Source organism: Cetorhinus maximus, chromosome 15, assembly GCF_964194155.1.
Source record: "Cetorhinus maximus chromosome 15, sCetMax3.hap1.1, whole genome shotgun sequence".
Classification (NCBI taxonomy): Eukaryota; Metazoa; Chordata; class Chondrichthyes; order Lamniformes; family Cetorhinidae; genus Cetorhinus; species Cetorhinus maximus.
Window position 1 is genome coordinate 73,443,906 of NC_135893.1, and position 23,772 is coordinate 73,467,677.

The window sequence follows — 23,772 nt, forward strand, 5'->3', positions numbered from 1 at the left end:
ATTTAAAATTGAAAACTAGTCTCAGTAATGGTGACCATGAAACTATCATTGATGGTTGTAAAAACCTATCTGGTTCACTAATGCCCTTTAGGGAAGGAAATGTAACATCCTTACCTGGTCTGACCTACATGTAACTCCAGACTTACGGCAATGTGGTTGACTCTTAACTGCCCTCTGGCTTATCACTCATTTCAAGGACAATTAGGGTTGGGCTGCAAATGCTGGCCTTGCCTGTGATGCCCACATCCTAAGAAAGAATAACAATTCTATGGAATGCAGTCAATCCAGTACATGACAACAGAACAAAAGCACCCACAATATATCTGTTTTATCCAAAATTCTACAGTTTTCTCAATGCTGGTTAGCCACTAGTAACTACAAATTTATTTTCTCTCAAAAAAAACTGGGTTTGACAGTGATGTTCCCTTCATAGTTGAATAGCCATATCAGGGTTCATCCAGGAAATGTGATGATGTCCAGCACACATGGAATCATATCCCATCAAAGCGAGGGCACGTTTAGGGGGATGACTGCGGACAAAAAGGAAACTTGCAGCAAGCGGCTCAATTGTGACAGCAACACATCGCACCTGGGGGTGTGTGCTCCCTTTCCTTACCCGTTCACCTCAAGTGGAGGAGTGGTCAGTTTGAATATAGGGAAACGAAATAAAGATAAAAAATAACGCCAAATTTATTGGCTGGCATTTTGACTTTAAAGTTTTTAAAGAAGCACTATTATAATATCTCCACAGCCCAACATGAGTAAACTGGTGGTCTCGACCAGTCAGTCAATGATGGAACTTCCTGTAGTGAAATAGTTAAAGGCTATTTAAAGAACACGAATCTATATTGTGTTTTGGAAAGGGTCGGTCTGGTGATACAAACTCGAATTCCATTTCTTTTGTCTCTCTGCTCACGCTAGTGCAACTTTTTGTTTTACGTTACATAACCCCACCCAATTGGAAACGAAACTGCTCTTTGTCCCTGTCTGATCACTATTCGCATCATCATCTCAGGTAGAAGGAAGGTGAGTCTGCACACTATCATTGTCCGAGCCATTTATGATGCTTTATTTGCTGTTCCTATTGTATATTTTAAACCAAAGGTGAAAATATAGATCTGCAGAATATAGGGAATAAACCTTAATGTTAGGATTTTCCGGTTATTTGTGATATAGGTGTATAAATGGTGCGCAGTTTAACAAAAGGAGAGAAGTGGCTTGGGAATTCCTTCTTTTCCGAATTATTTTTTGCCAAAGATTTTTCCTGTGGTCTGTTTGCCAAAATCATAGACGTGTTTATAAAGTACGAGTTCATGATTTGTCTGCAAACAGCGGATTAAATAATGGAAACAGAAGGATGAATCTTATAGGTGGAGTTATGGCTGAGGCTTATAATTCGGATACATTGAAAGGTATAGCTGAAATTTATAGATGGAATGTGCTGAGAGATAAAACTGAGGTTTAGTGTTAAAATGTATTGAAGGGTATGGCTGAGATGTATAGCTGGAATGTACTGAATGGTAAGGCTGAGATTTATAGTTAGAATGTAAGATAAAGCTGAGGTTCCTGCAATATAACGAACATTTCCCCAACTGTAATCTTAAAATAACTCGCAACCCCATCTAATCTTCTCTTAAAACTGCCTGCAATACTCCCAATCCTAACCTTAAAGCAACTGTTAAATCTTTGTAACACTAAGATTCCCTCAACTCTAACCTTAAAACAATCTTTGTTTCTGCATAACGCAACGTTAAAATAACTTGCATTTCCCTTTGACCTAACCTAAAAACAGACTGCAATTCCCCCAAACTCTAACCTTAAAGCAATGCACAATTCCACTTAAAACTCACCTCAGATCAACCTGCAAGTCTCCCCAATTCTAACTTTTAAACAATGTGTAATTCCCCAAAGTCCTGCCTTAGAACAAACCTATAATTTCTATTAGCTCTGGTTTCAAACAAAGCTGTATTAACTGCCAATGCAAAAGTGATGTGCCTGTTTCCCACCATAGCCCTAATGTAAGATTGCAGGTTCCACTAATTCTAACCATAGCCCAACCCCAGCTAATGTGAAGGCTGGCTTGAAACAGGAGCCTGGAGAAAAAAACAGTTCAAGAATGAGTTGAGCCTTTTACAGGCACAATCCTGTCAAATAATTTTGCGGAGGTTGGAGAGCAGGGGCACTGCCTTCACTATCAAATTGCTCTCCATTCAGAATTCAGGAACTGCTACTTTTAGTGACATAAGTGCTGCTTTCGATTTTGCAACTGTAAGTTGGATTTACCTAAATTATTGGGAAGTGTTTGCGTATCGAGTGTGCCTGAGTATTGAGCTTTTGCAACAGGGGAGTATTGTCTAGTGTCCTGGCCAATATTTATCCCTCAATCAATATTGAGAGGCAGCAGGAATAAGTTAGGGGTAAATATTTAATTTAACTTGTTTATAATTTAAAACACATTAAGTGATTGGTTAAAACACTAAAAACGTGACTAAGTTGATTAAATACATAAGCTTTAATTAATTTAATAAATAAAGCAAGGTTTGGCAAGGATGGTAGTATAGACATATGACACTCCTTAGACAACCTGGAAAACCACATCTGAAGTAAATACCTGCAACTTGAGGAACTTCAGCTTAGAGTTGTTGAGCTGGAGTTAAGGTGCAGACATTGTGGGGCATCAGGAAGGGGGAGAGTTATCTGGACACTTTGATCCAGGAGGCAGTCAAATCCCTTAGGTTAGGTAGTGGTACAAGTCTGGTTAGTGGTCAGAGACAGATTAGTATGTCTGTAAGTTAGGCATTTAAGGGGACCTCAGGTGTTAGTGCTAGAGGAGCCTCTGCCTTCACCCTTATCCAACGGGAATAAGGTTCCTGCTGCCTGTGTGGATGGGGGCAATGACTGCAGGGTGGATGAGCAAACTACCCACTGTACTGTGGTACAGGAGAACATTCAAGTGGGGGAGTTAAAAGGAATGTGATAGTGATAGGGAACAATATAGTCAGGGGAATAGGTACTGTCCTCAGCAACCATGACGACTGGGAGTTTTGTAGGTTGTGTTGTCTGTTCGGTGCCAGGGTTAATGACACCTCCTTGCAGCTGGAAAAATGTTTGGAGTGGGGAGGGGGGAAGATTCAGTTCTTGTGGTCCATGTAGGAACCAACAGCATAAGTAGAACTAGGAAATGAGGTTCTGCTGAGTGAGTTTGAGGAGCTAAGTTTAAAACTAAAATGCAGAACCCATAGGTAATAATCTCTGGATTGTTCCCTGAGCCAGACACAAAGTAGTATAGGGACAAACAGATTAGAAAGTTAAATGCATGGCTAAAAGAGTGGTGTGAAAGGCAAGGGATTAGATTCATGAGAGGCTGGCACCAGTATTGAACAAAGAGGAAGCTTTTCCGTTGGGGTGGAGTTCACTTAAACTGGGCTGGGACCAGCGTCCTGGCAAATTGAATAGCTAGGGTGTTGATTGGGCTTTAAAATAATAGGGATGGGAGGCTTCAGGAAATTCAGAAACAGTAAGAGATGTCAAGGTTGTAGACCTGGGTAGTGATATGGGTAAAAATAAGCAGAGTGGATCAGGAAGGGACAGAGAACTTTACAAACATAATGATCATTGCAACATCATTAACTAGTGACATCTAGGAAAAATAGAAAAATGTTATAACTAAATGTATTATTTCTGTGGAGAGATATCGCCAGAGTGGAGATGGCAGGGTGACTGGAAGCAAGGGCAGGCCGAAGGCTCTCACCTCCTCCCCTTCCTGATGTCAGGTCCTTTTGATAGGCACTCAGTGCTCCGTAATGAGGAACGCCCCCGACGAGGCTATAGGCAAACCCAAGAAGGTTTGCTGGGCAGCCTTCTGGAGGCACTGGAGAGCCATGCGTATAATCCCTGAGCGATCACTGAATTCTGGTGAGTTTAGGGATAATTGGTGTCAGGTGGCTCGTTACTTAACTTAATTGGCTTACCACCACCAGCAGCGGGCTAGTATGATGTGACACTACGTCCTCGGACATCTCTTCCTCCTCTTGATGCCCAAGGTGATTTCAACACTGCCTTTATCACCTGCTCCCGGCAATTCACCAAAACCAGCAGACAGCTGTTCAGGTACCCTGGCGATCTCCATGGCCATTTGTTCCATAGGATGGATGGGTCTCAGCCAGGCTGACATGCCCCCAATCTGGGCCAACTCCGTAGCATTTTGTACCCTTCTTGTTTTCAATGACGACATGAATTTATGTTAGTCTGATATATAGTGCATGGAGGGATATTGCTTTTCACTGTGTCTGTGCATCACAGTGCTCATTCCCATCTGTTCTGTGCACACATACATGAGCAGGGTATATGTACAAGTCTCAGTGCTGAAGCAGAGGTATGTGGCATGTCTCTTAGCTGCAGCATGCAGATATGACACTTCCCTCGGTGCCCTGTGTGCATGATTCAAGCTACTCAACTTGCTGGAACACAGCAGGTCATTGAATCTTTTCCAGCATTGAATCCATGAGCGCTGATGGTCTGTTGCACTCACTGTAATCCAGGCCTTCCTGGTTGCTGCAGGGGCATTCCTGAGACCAGCTGGATAGAAGACTAGTCTCCTCTTCTGGACATCTCCTACCAAAACTTAAAGGTCCTGGTCAGAAATGCGTGAGGCTGCTGGAACCATCCCTTCCCCAGCATCCTCTCTGTGTGACATCGGCGAAAAGGGTGGTGAGCTATTCAGATTACAAGCTCTCATTCACTTTTGTCCACTTACATGTACTAAACATTTTCACCATATCAATGATTACTGGTAAGGTTTGAAGGAAAAAATGGCTCTGGGTAAATTCTTGGTTCCATGTATGTTGCGTGACCACTTACAGCTCTACTGGTTTCCTCCCTCTTAGTCACACTGTTATGCTGTGACAGTGTGCAGCCATGATGGACCTGCTCAAGGGTCAACAGTCTCAAGGGTCATCAGTCCTGATAGATGGTGGCAAGAGGGCAAGTGGATAAGATAATGAGCATGGCATTGTTCATCATTCATCCACCCACTGGGTCTTGACAGTTAACTACATGACCACCTAATATCTGTACCAATTAGTGGTAGCAAGACAATGCCATCTCCATGGCTGTGTCTTGAGAATCCACTGCATGCTTTCAGTGATTCAGTAGGGTATACTTTGATTAGTTAACAACAATGACAATTCTCCCATGATGGGCCATCCATTCCTGGGTCAGCTAACATTGGACAACATTTACAGCCTTGACAATCACATGACAAGGCAATGATGTCTCCTCTGAGGCAAAGGGACTTCACCATGGATGACCAACCTCTCAAATAGGCCTTCCTGAAGTCCTTTTGATCTGCGCCTGAGTCACCCAATCCATGCCAAGCCCGCGTTTGACCCCAACCCACACGAGGCCCGCCTCCGACCTTTTACTGCTCCCGCGATCACCTGCTCCGATTCCTATTCTCACCTGCCTCCCTGGACCAAAAATTGGAAGTTCAGGCAGCCAGTTTTAGTAGTCAGGTTCGTGGAGGCGGGAATTCTCCTCTCTCTGCTCATCTGACCCAGGAGTGAAAATCTGGGCCCAAGTGAGCTAGGCTATATTTTCTTGATTTTAAAAGAACGAGGGGAAATTTCACTGAAACGTGTAAAACTCTTAAGGGGCCTGACAGGGTAGAAGCTGGGAAGATGTGTCCCTTGACTGGGGACTCTAGAACTGATAGAGTCAGAATAGGGGGGCGGCCATTTCGGACTGAGATGAAGAGAAATTTCTTCACCCAAAGGGTTCTGAATCTTTGGAATTCTTTACCACAGAGAGCTTGGATGCTCAGTTGTTGAGTATATTCAAGACAGAGATCGATAGGTTTTTGGATACTAAAGGAATCCAGGGATATGGGTATAGTGTAAGAAGGTGGAGTTGAGACCCCTTATTTTTAAACTGTGCCACCTAGTTGGGGGAATCTCAGATTCTACCCTGTAAAGCCACCTCAGAATCTTATAAGTTCCATTAAGATCACCTCTCATTTTTCTATACTCCAATGAGCGCAGGCCCAACCTCAACTTTTCCTCATAAGACAATAACCCCTTCATCGTGGAAATCAACTTACTGTCCTGTACAGTTGTAGTAAGACTTCCCTACTTTTATACTTCTTCACCCTTACAATAAAGACGAACACTCCATTGGTGTTCCTAAATATTTGCTGTATCTGCATGCTAACATTTTGCGATTTATGTATGAGGACACCCAGATCCCTTATAAAGCTGCATTCAGTCTCTTGTCATTTCAATAATATTCTGCTTTTTTGTTCTTCCCGCCAAAGTGGACAACCTCACATTTTCCCATATCATACTCCATGTGGCAAAGTTTTACTCACTCACTTAACCTATCTATAGCCCTTTGGAGACTCTTTGTCTCCTCTTCGCAACTTGCTTTCCTACCTATCTTTGTAGCGTCAGAAAATTTGGCTACAAAGCACTTGGTCACTTCATCCAAGTCAGTTATATAGATTGTAAATTGTTGAGGGCCAGCACTGATCCCTCTGGCACTCCACTAGTTACAGTCTGTTAACTTGAAAATGACATATTTATCCCAATTCTCTGTTTCCTGTTCATTAGTCAATCCTCTATCTATGCCATTACCCCCATTATCCATTGCCCTCAACACCATGAGCTCTTATCTTGTATAATCATCCTTTTTATGTGGCACCTTATTAATTTCCTTTTGGGAATCCAAATATACTGCATCTATTGGTTCTCCTTTATCCACCCTGCTTGTTACAGCCTCAAATAACTCTAATAAATGTGTCAAACATGATATCCTTTTCACAAAACCAGGTGGACTCTGCCTGATTGTATTATGTTTTGCTAAATATCCTGCTACTATTTCCTTATTTCAGCATTTTCCAATGACAGGTGTTGGACTAAGGGGTCTATGGTTCCCTGGTCTCCTTTCTTGAATAGAGGTGCTCAATTTGTGGTTTTCCAGTCAACTGGGACCTCTCCAAAATCTAGGGAATTTTGGAAGATTACAACCAATCCATCCACTATCTCAGAAGCCACTTCTGTTAAGACCCTAGGATTCAGGCCATCAGGTCTGGGGAACTTGTGAGTCTTTAGTCCCATTAGCTTTCCTAGTACTTTTACCCAACCTTTCCTGACTGGGAAATGCTCCACATGTTGCAAACATGGGAGGGTGCCTAGGGTGAGTTTTACTGTTGATGATAAGACCATCATGCCTGCGGTGAGAAAACACTTGTCCTGAGTTTCTTTTCCAAACCACTGTGAAAAGCGTAAGCAAGCGAGACTAGAATTGGGGCCTTTACCTCTTTTTTTTGTGCCTACCAGAGTTTCATTGCATTGTGGAACTGGTGCATAATTTCCATCCATAAATTATGAGGAAATACATCATAAGATATACGCCACCACCATTTGTGCCATAGCAATACCTGACAAGGAACACGGAGAGCATTTAAAATTTAAAAGCGCCGGTTCAGAGTCATTAACTGCTGTACAGAAACTTGGCTATTTGAAAACGGGAAACTTCTTGGAGTAGAAATCTGCCTTGGGCCTCAACAGAACTGAATGTATAAGAGGCAGCAAATACAATGCCACCCAAGATGCGACATTGTATTGGCTGCCTGTTATATGCTCAGTTCTGTTGAGGCCCAAGATAAATTTCTAACCCTTGAAAATGAATTAAGTGGCACAACTGTACTACTTATTCTGTAACAGGCATCACAATAAGGTGCTTTGCCAAGGAGCTGCAACTAGAAGCTTTCTCAAGGTGCAGCAGCAAGCAGCTGCCTCAAGAATATAGATGAATAAAAATATATATATTGAGACGGAGAGCCTAGGACTGAAGAAACAGTTTAAGCAGGTGATACAGTTGAGCATTTTATTTGGGTGTAGGTTTTCTTTTATACCATGAATTGTTTTGGAACAATCACTAAACTAGATTCTTGAGAATCTTGGGTTTTATTACTTTGTTAAAGGGGCTATATAAATATAAATTGTTGTTGTGATCAGTGTTGCTTGAGGAGTAACCTCCCTATCACCAGTGTCCCATTCTTTATAACATATTGAGGCAAAAGCCCTAGATCCTTTACATTTTTGAAAAGGTTTTGATTGGTTTATTCTCACAATTGTTCTGGTATTCCTTCATGTCGCCTGTATGATAAACAATTCCTTTTGCAGGATGGACAACTGAATTTGATTTGGAAAGAGCTAATATATCTCAACAATGTGGCCGAACATGGTATTTGAACGGTCTTGCTCTTGGACGCTCATTGTCAGCATCACATTTGGTAAGTGTGTTTTCTCAGCGAGCTCTGTCAGAAAATGCAATGCAACAGTAGCTGGAAAATAGTAGAAGCAAACAAGTATTTTTTAAATAAGCCAAGAATAACACAGGAGCATAAATAGTATTCTACGGTAAAGGGGCTCTGATCCACAGACACTTGTTTTAATAGATGTACATTCTTATAACTAAGACACAATCATAGTTGAACCCTGGGATTGGATTCCAGTGATCTTTTGATTATATACTTAAAAAAAATTATTTTACCTCTTCTGTCACTGTTTTTTCACTGTTGCTGTTGGCTGATGATCAACATGATACAGATTGGCTGGAATTTTCCAGGTCCCCATCCCGGTGGGATCTTCCAGCCCCGCTGATGTGGACGGAGATTTTAATGGCTCGCCGGCCCTGCCTCGAGGGAAACCTGCCACGGGAGAGCTGGAAAATTCCGGCCGTTGTCATTGAAAATCTTGAATGGCAAATTATGAGTAAATTTTCCTGTCCTCCACACAGCAGATGTATACAAAAGCGTTGTGGCACACACATGTTGGTAGGGTGTGCTAACAATTTGTAGGGCAAAGAAATTGTCTTTGGCTCAGATTTCTTAGGGAATAATCAAAAGACAATTTATTGCTTTTAATTTCCCTCAGCAGCTTTCAACACAAATTCCTCCTGCATTTTTGAGTCACCCGTGTGAGACCAACAGTTCAGTAATGGTTCTAGGTCGGATAGCAATACAAAGTAGAGAGATTAGCGAAAGTAGGAGACTGTTACTGATCCTTTGCACAGTTGTGGTCTCTTAGCACTTTAGACTTTTGAGTGGCCAGAACAGCCCCCTGAGTCAGACAGTGGTCCTTTAACCATGCAAATTGGTGCAGCTTACAGAGGGCCCCATTTGTTCGCTTAGGTTTCACCTGGGTGGTACGTGCCTGACGAATGGTGCTGTACAGTCTCAGCAGGTTCCAGCAAACAACCTGAGCTGCTAAAGTACTGGGACCGACCTCACATGAGAACAGATGCTTGACCCATGCATCCGCCAGGGCCTATCTTCCTTGGGTCCAAAGGTGGGAGGTGGGGGGGAGTCAGTCCAGTCGATAGTATGGTGGGCCAGAGATGATGGGTTGCTCCCATGCCTGAAAACAAGTAAATCTACCCCACCACAGTCTAACTAAGTAAAGATGTGTTGTATTTGTGAGAAGGAAATTCAGCATGTTCCAGAGGATTTTCTTTTAACAACATCTTTCTGACATCTTTTTTCTAGCCTGTTTGGTCACACCTGTGAATACCCAAGAGGTAAGTCAGGACTACCAAAAAAAGTTCACAATTTTTATCTGTCCTGAGTTTAAACTATTCTGCTTGGAACGTCCATAGGTTTCTCCCAACCTCTCGCTGTAAGTTGGTGGAAAATAGGCTGAAATCTGGGAAAAATGTTGGAGACAGCTGTTTACACCACTTGCGCAGGGTTTCTGCTGATCTCTTCCTGAAGTAGCAGAGTTTGTGAGAAACCTGGCAAAATTCTCCACCTCGTGTATCTAAACTTAGTCACAATTTATTAAAATATTTTCTTGTTTCTTCTTAGTGCAATGGCATTTTCCCTGATGGTAAGTAGGAGCAACTTTTATACGATTTATAAGGGTTATTTCAGTTTCAGGGATTTGTACAATTTGTAATGGGTAACTTTTCCTTTTACTTTCCCCTTTACAGAACAGAGAATTTGTGAAGGCAAAAACAGGTACGAGGTATTATAATTTTAATTGCTCTTAAAGCTGCCAAGCCCCATGGTTCCTATTGCAACATTGTCCCTTGATAGAATACAGTTGCATAATTGTAATGGCTCTCTAAAATCACCATTCTTAAAGCCTGAGGCTAGGAAGGCAGGCCATGATTTTAACTCCCCCCACCCCCCCACCCCCTGCCATTTGGCAGAAACCAGACAGGTTTGGGGAGCAATTAAAATGAGGTGGAGGGGGAGCTTACCCACTCCTTTTATACCCTGATCTGACCGACTGCAGTTTTAAATTGCAAGAAGCAAGGACAAACCTTCCCCAAGCTGGTGGTGTCCTCTTTAAGCGGTTTGGGTTCCAGTGACATTGTTGGGGCATGATCTGTGATTTCAACCTGCAGCCTGTGTGATGGGAAGCAGTGGTGGCTTTGCTGCCAGGCCAAATCTGCTTACAGCTCGATCAAAAGCCAGTCAAGCCCCAGCAAGGAAAGTTTAATTTGCATTTTTCTAAGTTTCCTTTTGGGCCAGATGTACTCCTTCAGCCCTCCAAGGAAACCTTAGGTCTCACTTCACATGTGCTTCCCTCGCTCCTCCCTTTGATCACTAATGGAAGCTCACCCTCAGAGCACCTGACTGCAGTACATTGTTCTCGTGGGTTCTCAGCTGCCCAAATTGCCATTCCCACCGGCCTAACAATGATTTCTCCTGGGTCTGCGTCTGGGTGGGATTTTGAGCTTAGCCCAAGAGTAAAAAATTCTCCAGACCTTGGCATTTGAGTTTCTTTTATGCCCAGGACTCTGCACACACTGATCCTGCCCTGAGTTAAAATTGAGTCCTGAACGTTTGTCTGGAGAAGCCAGACCACAGAGTGCATCACAGTCAGCTTTCATTCTGGACTTGCACCTCTGCACATGCTGTCCACACAGATGCATTTTCCAGTGGTGATTTTGGGGGTTGTCGCTGGATATTCTTTGGCTGTGGAAATCTGGGGCACAGCAGAAAAATGCAATGTCTCGACCAATCAGCTCTCTTGCTGCCACAGAATTTGGTCCTTCCTGGCATGCACAGCTCAGTTAGTGGATGGTTAAACTCACTTTCCCATCGATGGGATCCTGTTAATTGATTTTAAAGTTGCAGAGCTACAGGGCAAGTAATATCTATTAACGAGTTGAGGAAGCCAATCTGCTAAAAAAGAAACAGATCTTAGTGTCACCTGTTGTAAGTTTCTGTTAATATGGGTGCTAGATGGAAAATAGTGAATTATAAAATTTGGTAACAAACCCCATCTGCACAGCTATCCCATGAGTTCGCACAGATTCAGCATCCAGAGGAACCTGGATATATAAGTAAATGTGCTAAGGAATGAATGATGGATGAATTTTGACGTGGATGAATATCAGTTAATGTAGTTTGGAATAGGACAGTAGCAACATGTGTATATGTTGAACGGTTATATTTTGAGGTATCCTGATGGACTGTATGCTGCATAGCCCAATCACAGCAGCCTCTAACGGAGGAGACCATTAAAAATCAGGAAGGAATTGACCCACCCAACTGATGCAAAAACAAAAATAGCTCAAAATTAAATTAACATGGCAACGTTGAAGGAAATCAAATAAAAGACTTAATATAGTACCCAGTGGTCACAGAAGATATCCAATAGACAGATTGATTCAATAGACAGAGCAAATTGAAAAGCTAAACATCAAATGGTTGAACATTGGTAAAATGGAACAAAGGGATTGTCCACCATTCATTGATGGTATCTGGTGATTTTGAAGTTTTTATCCAAATATTGGAATGCTGGCTGCATTTCAAATATCAAGCATAATGTAGGGCACCATATCTTCAAAAGGCATGGGTGAGGTTGGTTAGTAAAGGGAATTTCAAAAAACAATTTGCATTTGTATAGCATTTTTAAAAAAACACTGCAATATTCTTTACAATTAGTGGTTGAACCCAAGCAGCAAAAAGAAAGGACTTAGAGCAGATTTTCAAAGGTATGGATGAAGAAGTAGGTTTTTATGAAAGATTTTTTAAGTTGGTGAGAGATGTAGCTGGGCAGAGAAGTTCAGGGGGGTAAGTTCAGAGCATGGAACAAGATGGTTGAAAACTCTGCCTCAGTGGTAGTAAAGTGGTACACAGGATACAAATATGAATCCTATAGCAAGCCATTAGCTTCTTTTACAATGAGCACATAAATCTTAGACCACAAATGGTAGAAGTATAATACAAAACAAACAGGATTACCTTAGTGCATCAAATCTCCATGCCAGTTTAGATTGAATGAAACTCAACTTTAATTTAAAAAAAAACACACACTTCTAACAACAGTTTATCTTCTTGACAACTGTGTACTCCATATATCCAGTTTTATCTTGTACTCATAAAATATTGTCTAAAGCAATTATTTCCTTACAGCATGGCACTGGAATCCGAACTACATTCTGGCAACATAAGTGACTTCTGTAGCTTTACGGTCTCACAGTATGCATGTGCTCGGGTAAGTTCTATATCAATGAAAGGTAGAAATGAGTAATCTTGTTACCTGGCCTGGATTAATGAATCTGACAGTAATTAAATTGGAGATAACCACTGCTGGAATGTAATGACATCTGACAGCATTTAAAAATATAAATTAGGTACTTGGACTCTCTGAAAAATTTGATCTTTACTACACCTTTTGTAGAGAAATAAATAAAAATGATAAGGAAATACAGAAACAGCCAAGGTGAAAATTATTCTTAAATTAAGAGTAAATATTCAACAACAAGAACAACTTGTATTTATATGGTGCCTTTTATGTAGTAAAATGCTCCAAAGTGCTTCACAAGAGCGTAATCGGACAATAGAATTGACACTGAGATAAAGAAGGAGACAGTAGGATCAAAATTGGAAGATAATTCCTCAACAGGGCTGAGCAAAATATCTACTAATTCAAAACAACAAAATTATTGTACCCTTTTTACACATGTGCAGCAATTGCTCTAAAATGTACTTCCCATTACTTCATCTTTTAAAACCTTTTACAGAATTGCACTTTCTTGTGATCAGCCTATTATCAAATGATATGTGCTAACCAGCCTCCCAAATCGCTAATATTACTGACACGAACCACAACATTACTGGGGAGTTCGATAGCATAGTTGCAGTGTTACTGCATTAGTAATGTATAGGTTTAGACTAAAGATCCAGAGCTAGAAGTTCAAATTATGACAGCTGGGAAATTTAAATTTGTTAATAAATCTGGAATAAAAAGCTGGTCTTAGTAATGGTGACCATGGGAAGAATTTTCCCCCCGTTGGGGGGGGGAAGTACAGGAGCGGGTGTGTGAAGGCGCGCCTCCGACTGGCGCCCCCGACCATTTTACGTGGGCGGACCAATTAAGGCCCGTCCAGTGTGATGTCCACCAGGAAGCGCTATGCGCCCCATGTGCGGGCAGGGGGAGATTCCCTCAGCCGGGAGTGCGCTCTTTCACGCATGCGCACGAAAGAGCACACTCAACTCCCTGAGGCTAAGTGCTGCCCCAGGGAGATCGGCGCCAAATTTAAAAATGGTCAATGTACAGAAATAAAATTTCCCTGACATGTCCCCTCATGTGACAGTGTCACATGAGTTGGGACATGTCCATCACTTTTAATCAAACTTTTGTTAAATTTTTAAAAACCCACATGAAATCTCATCCCGCCCATGGATAAGGTTTCACGCTTTTTCTGAAGCCCACCAGGACTCCCAGCCTGCCCGCCAGCCTTAAGGTTGGACAGGCAGGTCCATTAATTACTTGAATTAGTTTTTAAATGGCCTCAATTGGCCGTTTGTAAGGTCGGTGGGTGCACAGCTGATTCGGCTGTGCCCCCCCTGACCTGAAAATTGAAATGGGGTGGGGTGACATCGGGAGCTCCGTCCAACGTCATCCCGCATCATTTTACACGTTGGCGAGCGGGCCCCGCCCCCCGATTGCCGACCTCAATATCCTGGCCCATGAAACTACTGGATTTTCATTTAAAAGACTATCTTGTTCACTAATGTTCTTTAGGGAAGGAAATTTCCCCACCATATGCAGTCTGGTTTATATGTGACTCCTGACTCACAGCAATGTGCTTGACTCTTAAATGCCCTCTGCAATGGCCTAGCAAGCCATTCAGTTGTATCAAATCATTATGACAAAGTATAATGTGCACCACACAGATGCAACGGTTCAAGAAGGCAGCTAATCCCGTCTCAAGCGCAATTAGGGATTGGCAATAAATGCTGCCCTTGCTTATTACACCAATATCCCATGAATGAAAAAAATACACTTGTTACAAGCTAGAGGGGTGCTGAGTGCTATTTGGTAAAAGCCAAACAAATTGGTGTGTAATGCCCACACTGGCCCTTTGTATATGCAGATAAAGGGCCAACACTTGTTTGAATATTTGGCTTCCCTGAGGCATTTGCTGCTGGTTCCACTCAGGGAAACCACACCTACACGCAGCATATTCAGACCCTTAAGGGGATCAATGCAGGCCATTGCCAATTGGGTAAACTTCTAAAATCTGTTTACCTGAATTTGGACATTGAAAGGATGCAGATACTGCCAGACACCGATTCTTTCCCTGCACCGATTCTCACTGCTTCCCCCCGATCGCAACCCCCACACAATGATTGCCACCGCTATCCTTGAATGAAGCTTTTGCTATTTTGTTATCTTTCTTGTACAAATGTAAGCCTTCCCATGTGTTTGTTTCCTTTCAGTGTACCTTGCTGGCGAACTTAACGAGTGATAACCTGGCCTCGATCTTGAACTGTTTTGCTGTCACAAACCCTGTGAGCATCTCTGATCTGAACGCCACCATCTTATTCATGCAGAAGATCAGTCTAACAAAATTTGAGGAGTTGCTGGACAAGGTCAACAAGAAGGTAGTTTATAATACTAATAGTCATTGAGAATAATGGGAAGATTGTGGATTCCAAGAAAGCAGCAATGTACTTTTTCACTGAGTGTTTCAGCAGAAATCTAAACTCAGGTGAAAACTCAGATTTTATTTTCCTGTAGAAAGTTTCCTTTTCTAACAGATAAAATCTGTAAACTGCAGGCGATATTGTTTTGAAAATAGTAGGTGCACAGCAATGGATTATTTCCAAGGTCCAACTTTCACAGAGAACTGACAGGGTGTAACCGACTATATATTTAGCTATCAAAGACTTCCCTTAATGAGGAATGAATAGTCAGGTGGAAAACCTTCTGCATAAGGGACTTCCCCCACCTGTTTCTTAAGAGAAAATGATCATGTAATATATCCTCACCTGTTGCTCAAACCTGGTATCTGATCAATCCTTGACTTTATCAGCCCTCCTTGGAAAGCAAGATTTTTTCAGATGAAACTACATAAAAATTCCTCAGTGAATTCATTGAATCCATTTTAATTTTCATTAAACCCCAAGTTTGAACAATTGCATGTCAATGAAATGGCAGAATAATTATGATGTGGTAAGGGATAAGTAGCACTCCTTGGATATGGTAGAGTTCCAGTTCAGGACCAGATTTCTGTCTATCCCTCTGAATCTGACTCAAACCTGACTGATTTCCCTGCATCAGGGATCATTATTGATAAGGTGACAGGCTCCTGGTGAAATTCCTACCATCAAGAACAGTCCATCAGTAACATTCATACAAAATGATAGGACTGTTGCTGCAGTACCAAAAGAGGCAAATAGGCATCTAAGAAGAGCCCCAAATATGGGAAATCAACAGTTTAGCAGTCCTTGGCACAGATGCTGGAAGATAGCTGGGCTTCAGATTGAAGGCTGGAGTTGACGACATTGGAGGGGGGAAACCTCTGGATTGTTACTGCTGCTTCCTGGAACTTGCAGCTATCTCGTGCAAATGGCAGTAGGTGGGGTGGATGCCAGGAAAATTCACCTGGATGTGGATCCCTTTTTCCTGTTGCCATTTGCAAGAGGTAGCTTGGAAAGGTGAGGGTAGCAGTGGTCCTGGATGGGACAGGGGATGTGAAATCCAGTTCATGGGGATGAGACACTGATAGGCCCCACTACCAAATAATCCCCATATTCTCCAAGAGGCATATTGGGGAGCATATTGAAGCTCCAGATAGATAAGGCTCTTAGTTCTGATAACTTTTGTCCCTGGGTTCTGAATGAATTGGATTTAACCATTGAAAAAAGTCCTCAAGAGGACTCTCAGAGTTCACTGGGCTCAGGCTAAATCCCATAGGATTGAAATATAGCAAATGTGACAAATGGCAGACAATGACCATCAATGCACATAAATGCAACAGGATCCGGACAAGCTCGGAAGACAATTGGCAGATGCAATTTAATACAGGAATATGTAAGTTTGAGAGATTTCACAAAAGGGGTTTTGATGTGGGTTATGTGCTAAATGGGAATGTACTTGAGGAATTGGAGCTGGAAAGAGATCTTGGGATTTTAATGGACATATTACTAAAATCATAAACATAGTGTTCACAGGACTTTAAAAAAAAGTGTTGAGAGGCCTGGCAAGGGATATAACATATAAATCCAGAGAGATCATTTTAAAATTGTATATGGCTCCTGGCAATTTTTGATTTCCCTACTTTACAAAGGACAGTCATTTTATTGGAGCAGGTATAGTTAATCCCAGAAGTTGAGGGAATTATGGCTGAAGAAAGATTGCCTATTTGTGTCTTCTGTCTCCTGGAATCAGAATACTAAGAGGACAGTAATAGAAGTGTTTAAAACTATGAAAGATTAGGACCAACTGGATCTAAATAAACTTTTATTTGCCTACGGGGTGTCTCAAACACATGGTAGCATATGTAAAGAAGCAACGGTCTGATTCAGTTGCACTCCTGAACGCTTCTTTGAGGCCATGTCCACGATCGTCACAGGGTGAGTTGTAGCAGTCAAGTTCCACCACTAGATGGTGCAAAGTAAACACATTAAAATATCCATGGACCTGGAAGAGGTAGAATTTCAGTCTGCCGTTACGTTACCAATACCTGGTATCAGGAATAAAGTCCAGACATGGTCTAGAGTGGTCATACATGAAAGTTACACTGCGGGGTTAAGCTGGAATATTTTGACCTGGCTATGCAACTGACTCTATCCTAGAATTTTAGATAGGTTCTCTGGCCTTGCACATTTATGCTGGCAAAGCAGGGCCTCAGAAATGTTTAAGCCAACATTAAGTGCTAATTAACATGACAAGGGCAATGCTGGTACAAAGTAAACATAACAATTATAGTTACACTGTTAATGCAGCTTCAGTCTGGAGTATGGGTGCCAACTGTCAGCAAACATATGCCTTGAGTTTTGATCAAGTGCCATTTGATTATCAGATACCAAAAACAGTTAGGTCACAATAATGGCACAGGATACACACACTGCCTCAGGCCCCAGAAACTCCTCTGCTTTGTGAATGGAGCAGTCACTGCTGCACAGATCCACGGCTGGCACGTGGGAGTGGCTGGACCAAGTCGGAAGGAGTCATTCCAGATACAGCAGCGGGCAGTCACCATTAGCATTTGGGCGCCAATTTTCAATTCTGGGGGAAGTCCAGAGAATCCAGGAGGGTTGGCAACCCTACTGTAGAGTCAGGGCCTGACATGACATTAGTTCAGAGTGGAGTTAGGCTCCTGGGTGAAGACCTCACTTCCAACAGTGTAGAATCAGATTGCGGTTTCACACTCAATTTATACTCAAATTGATTTAGAGTTGGTGTCGAATTGAAATTAGTTTATATGGATGTTAAACTAAGGGCAGAATTTTCTGCTCCTGCCAGCAGCATGAATTGTAGAGGGTGGGAACGCAAAATTGTGCGAGGCCAAAAGTCGGAAATCCGCTGGCGGAAAATAAGTTGGAATTTTCCCCTTAGGAGTTTAATGGCAGCTTAATGGCGGGTCGACTTTCCTGCTAATCCATGTCAGGAACTCCATTTGCATGCATTAGTATGTCATGGATATGCATTAAAATCACAACTCACTGGAATCACGTTCTTCCTCCTAATTTAGTGCTGCATCAAGGCGTAATTAGACTGGTCTGATTTACGACTGAATAAAAGTGGCGCACTCCTGCTCACCTTCACTTCATTCGCAACTTGGACGTGTGTACATGCAGCACTCACCTACCTTTTACTACGCTGCTGCTATCCACTGCTCTGACTCCTGACCGCTGGCAAAGCTGCACACTCAGGCTAGAACAGGGTGGGGTGAACTGGCAGACCTGCACTGTACCCGGAGAGACTGTTGTGGGGCACAGGCAGGGCTGCACTGTACACAGAGAGACTGTTGTGGGGCACAGGCAGGGCTGCACTGTACACAGAGAGACTATTGTGGGGCACAGGCAGAGCTGCAATGTACCTGGAGAGACTGTTGTGGGGCACAGGCAGGGCTGCACTGTATCCAGAGGGACTGTTGTGGGGCACAGGCAGGGCTGCACTGTACACAGAGAGACTGTTGTGGGGCACAGGCAGAGCTGCACTCTACCCGGAGAGGCTGGTGTGGGATGCAGGCAGGGCTGCACTCTACCCGGAGAGGCTGGTGTGGGGCACAGGCAGGGCTGCACTCTACCCGGAGCGGCTGGTGTGGGGCACAGGCAGGGCTGCACTCTACCCGGAGAGGCTGGTGTGGGATGCAGGCAGGGCTGCACTGTATCCAGAGGGACTGTAGTGGGGCACAGGCAGGGCTGCACTGTATCCAGAGGGACTGTTGTGGGGCACAGGCAGAGCTGCACTGTACCTGGAGAGACTGTTGTGGGGCACAGGCAGGGCTGCACTCTACCCAGAGAGACTGTTGTGGGGCACAGGCAGGGCTGCACTATACACAGAGAGACTGTTGTGGGGTACAGGCAGAGCTGCACTGTACCTGGAGAGACTGTTGTGGGGCACAGGTAGGGCTGCACTGTACACAGAGAGACTGTTGTGGGGCACAGGCAGGGCTGCACTGTACCCAGAAAGACCAGACTGAGGAAGGCAGGGTTGGGAATAGGCAGAATCAGGCCGGAGGAGTAGTGGGGAGTGGGTTTCAGATGACCAATGGAAGGAGTGAGGGAATAGCAGGCAGAGGAATGACTGGGGGTGGGTGGGGTTATGAGGAACAAGGCAGGGGAGGGCTGGCATGCAGAGGAATGACTGGGACAGGGGAGCTGGAGCCCGACATGGAAGGGGTGGACGCAGACTAATAAGGGGTTGGGTGGGGATTAGTTTTTGACAAGAGGGAGGGGGTGCACACAGACTCATGATTGGGAGAGGGAGTAGTTTGATGGAACCAGGAGGATAAGCGGCAGTCAGTCATTGAGTCGTGTCTCTTTGGATCATTCTGCGGGGCCATTCTGTAGGGCTATGCATGGCACGCACATCATGGTCCCAGTCCAGGAAAGGGGAAGGCCTGTCTGCGCTACAAGGGTGGTGCACAGAATGGTGTGTAGAGCATGGTCAGTGCCTCACACATGGTGATCCGGAGGGTGCGTGGTTTGGTACTGGGCGCAGATGGTATTGTTATGATCAGGGGAGGCATCTACAACCTGTAGATGGGAAACACTTAATACAGAGGTGGCGGAGAGGGGTTACTTGAAGCTCTGGTGGGGGTCTTGGTATGTGATGGTACAGGCAGCCTCAGGATGGGGAGGGTGAAGTCCACATGAAGCACAGGGGCATCTACAATGATTGGTTCAGGGGGAGGGGAGTAATGTCCGCAACAATTACAATGGGCTCCAGGGTTACTGGGGGTGGCAGGAGAGTGACCGGAGGGAGATCTGCCTGCACATCCTAGGGTTTCAGGATGATCGGAGGGACATTAGCGATGACGGGGAGAGTTGAAGCTGGTCTCACAGTAAAAGTGCACCTTCATGTTGGCTGCCTGATGGAATGACGTGGTTAAAAAAGACCCTTTGAAAAAAATTGCCTGGGAAGAAGGTGAGAGGTCGTGTGGGAGGAGTCAATGGCTGGACTCATGGGCCCATTCAAAAATTCTTTCGAGTTATCAACAGTCACAGATTGCAACTTTTTCGAGTACAATCACAGTTCTTGGTTTCCGGGAGTGGGACATGAACCCACAACCCTCTGATTCAAAGGCGAGGGTGCTAATGGGCCCATTCAAGGGCCTTGATCTCAAGGCCCATCCTAATTTTTTGCAAATGAGAGCATTGAGATCAAGGTTCAGCTGAAAGCACTAATGAAGACTTAAGTGAAAAGTTAATGAATTGGGAACTCTAACTCATGGTGCAATTTGGCACGATAACGCCATGGGGCTTGGGGTCAGATTTGAGTTGGTCTCACTGTCAGAGCAAAGTGAGAAGGGAAACTCTTTCGAGTTATCAACAGTCACAGATTGCAACTCTTTCGAGTACAATCACAGTTTTTGGTTTCCGGGAGTGGGACGTGAACCCACAACCCTCTGATTCAAAGGCGAGGGTGCTATGAACTGAGCCACAGCTGACACCTCTAAAGGAAACTCTTTCGAGTTATCAACAGTCACAGATTGCAACTCTTTTGAGTACAATCACAGTTTTTGGTTTTCCGGGAGTGGGACATGAACCCACAACCCTCTGATTCAAAGGCGAGGGTGCTATGAACTGAGCCACAGCTGACACCTCAAGTGAGAAGGGAAGGGGGACCATACCATTAAGGGAGTACAATGGCAGGATGTATGCCATATGCTCCATGAGACCCTGTACATTGCATTGAGGAACAACCATGGCTTCCAGGGCACAAGGCTTCCAAACATTCAAAATGTGCAAGGCAAGGGTGAATTCAAATCCAACTGGGGCAGCCTGACAGTGCCTTGGATGAGCCTGAAATCATATGGCTGTGCTGAACCCTCTCCAATCACATTTATGATTGTGCTGTCAAGTTGCTGGGGGATTATTAGGCACCTATGATCCATTCGTACCTCAGCTGTAAGGGTGGAACTGGAAATGGCATGTATCTAATGAGTGCAGCCCAAGGGCTTCATGGTGGTTTTCTGCCTTAGAGTGGGAGATTGATCCTTGCAGGGTAAGCTGCATTCGTGTGTTTGATCTATCTGTCCACAGGAAAAAAGAGGAGCGCAAGATGGAGGCTGCAGACAATTTTGTCGTCTTGATGCCTATGTTCAGAATAAGGAGGAGGAGGAGGGCCCATCACCGTCTGGTAGGACCTAGAGAAGAGCCTCAGCCTGAGGTGTATGGTCCAGGGGGGCTCCAGGAAGGCCCAGAGACTGAGGAGGTGAGACCCATCCCACGGAGGCGTCTGGCACAACTCAGGGTGTACCAAAGAAGACTCTCATATTTGGAGAAGACCGAGAGAGAGTTCCACAGACGTCATTGTCTGTCAGGGGATGCAGTTGCTCACAAATGCCACATTTTTAGGGGGGGATCTGATACTGTATGGACTGGGAAGCCATCCCTTGCCGGTGGCTGTGAAGGTGACTGCCACACTCAATTTCTTTTGCAAGTGGCTCGTTCCAGGGTTCCACTGGGAACCTATGCAACATAACTCAGTCCTACATGCGTAAATGTTCAAGGGAAGTTACAGATGCCCTTTACAGCAAAACACGTCGTTACATCCAGTTCACAATGGATAAAGCCAGCCAGGCCGCTAGATTTCTAGGATATGCGGTGATCTCCGGCTTCCCATGAGTGCAGGCTGCCATAGGTTACCCACACATCGATTTAAGAGCTCTGTGACGGCAGCCACTGATCTTCATCAATGGGAAAGGGTTCCACTCCCTCAATGTGCAGCTGGTGTGCAATCATCAGAAGATCATACATCTTTGTACCAGGCTCCCTGGGAATTCTCACGACTCCTGCATCCTGAGTTACTCCCAGGTGCCACAGATCTTTGTGGGCCTGAGGCGCTTACAGGGTTGGCTGCTGGATGACAGGGGGTACCTGCAGAAGACTTGGCATATGACATCCGTGTGACATCCTCAGAGTGCCTCAGAGGAGAGATATAATGCGGCACCTTCTATGAGAAGGTCTGTCGTAGAGCAAACCATTGGCGTCCCGAAGATGTGCTTCCGATGTTTGGACTGTTCAGGTGGGGGGTCTTCAGAACTCTCCACAGAGGGTGTCCTGCATCATCATGGTCTGCTGTACATTGCATAACCTGGCGCTTCAAAGGGGAGATCACTTGCTGGAGGGAGACAAGGCGGAGGCAGAAATTTCCTCGGACAAGGAGGACTTGGAAGGGCCAGGATGGAGAAGTTCCATGTGAGGATGCCATCACAGTGGCATGACGTGTAAGATGTGCCTGTGACATGTTGATCGCAACTAGGTTTCAGCAGGATTAAGGTCCACACAAAGTGATAAGTGTGCATTTCACCTGTCCCTTAGAGGCATGGAAGTGATCAGGGAGTACTTTCCAATGATCGACATCTCAAGCAAGCTCATCTTTCAGCCTGGGATCCATAACCCTCAAGGATTATGAAGGTATCAGCGTTGGAAAGATTTGCATCCAAAGCTGCATGTGGCGCCTGTGCAAAATGAAAGGCAGTACAACAGCGTGCATCCTGAGAGAGCTCCACATTGTGCAGTCTTTACCACCAGCATGCGACACTTCCAGTGGCCATTTGAATTTGATTTGGTCGCACTGAACATAACGTATCCAGGACATGTGCTTTTACATTCGCAGGGAACACAGCTCTGTGCTGATGCCACAATATTAGAGGCCATTTTCTAAGGCACAGGAGCACACATAATTTAACCTTAAAAGAGCATTTCTGTATCTTGCACTTTCAGGCTCTGGCTTGACACATTTCCCTTGGATGACACAAGGGGCGAGTGACTAACATGACTTTGCCAAACATAACATGAATCTGAAGGACAGGGAGGCAGAGCATTTGAGGAATGGGAGCTTAGGCCACCTTTGAAATAAGACGGCGTTCACATCCTGAGGTGTTTGGTCATAAAATTAAATTATATTTACAGAGGTGCAGTGAATGAGCACCCCTGCTACCAGTGTCCAATCATAATTTCTTAACTTTATGCACTTACCGCTATGCCTGGGTGCAGCCCCGACACCCGCAGCAGAGGTGGAGGCAGCCTGCTGACTGCAATGCCTTGTTGCCTGAGGTGACTCCAGCAGGTGTCCGGCCTGCTTTTGGTCTCCTGCTGTGGAGGCAGGTGCACCCTCCTTGGCCTGAGCCAAGGATTGGGAAAGGCTGGACGATCCTTGGAGTCTCCAGTGTGGATAGCCCCAGGGTCTCTGGCAGATGCTCCTCTACCCTTTGTTTGCTTGTGGGCCCCTGTGGGGTACCTTGAGAGAGGCCGAGGTGCCCTGTACCCCTCTCGTCTAGCCACTGATGGACCTCACCTATGCCTAGAGCATTGGAGTGTAGGTCTGCTTGCAAACTGCTGGGCGGTGGTCTCCAAGGCTGCCACCAACCTTCCCATGGAGACCTCTATGTGCTCACATGCTGGACCAGGATTTCAGAGAGAATGCGGATGGACTCCTCCATCCTTCATTCTAGTCTGGTGACTGTCTCTGTCAACTCTGCCTGATGTTCTCCTGTCTGTCTTTGCATCTCCAGGATGTATGCAATGGTCAACTGCAGAGGCTCATCGTCTGACTAGGACTCAGCACGGGCCTGTTCTCCAGCAGCCCTCCAAGTGCCAGAGACCTGTCACTGCCTCCAACTGCTGGGGAGCTGTGTCCATAAAGTGTTCTTCAGATAGCGAACCCGAGCTTAATCTAGATCTAGGACCCACTGAGGTGTGTGTTTCTGCACTGGTGGAAGGTGCAGATGAATGCAGTGACATCTCAACATCCAATGGGTCCTCAGCATCGTCATCTGAGGTGGACT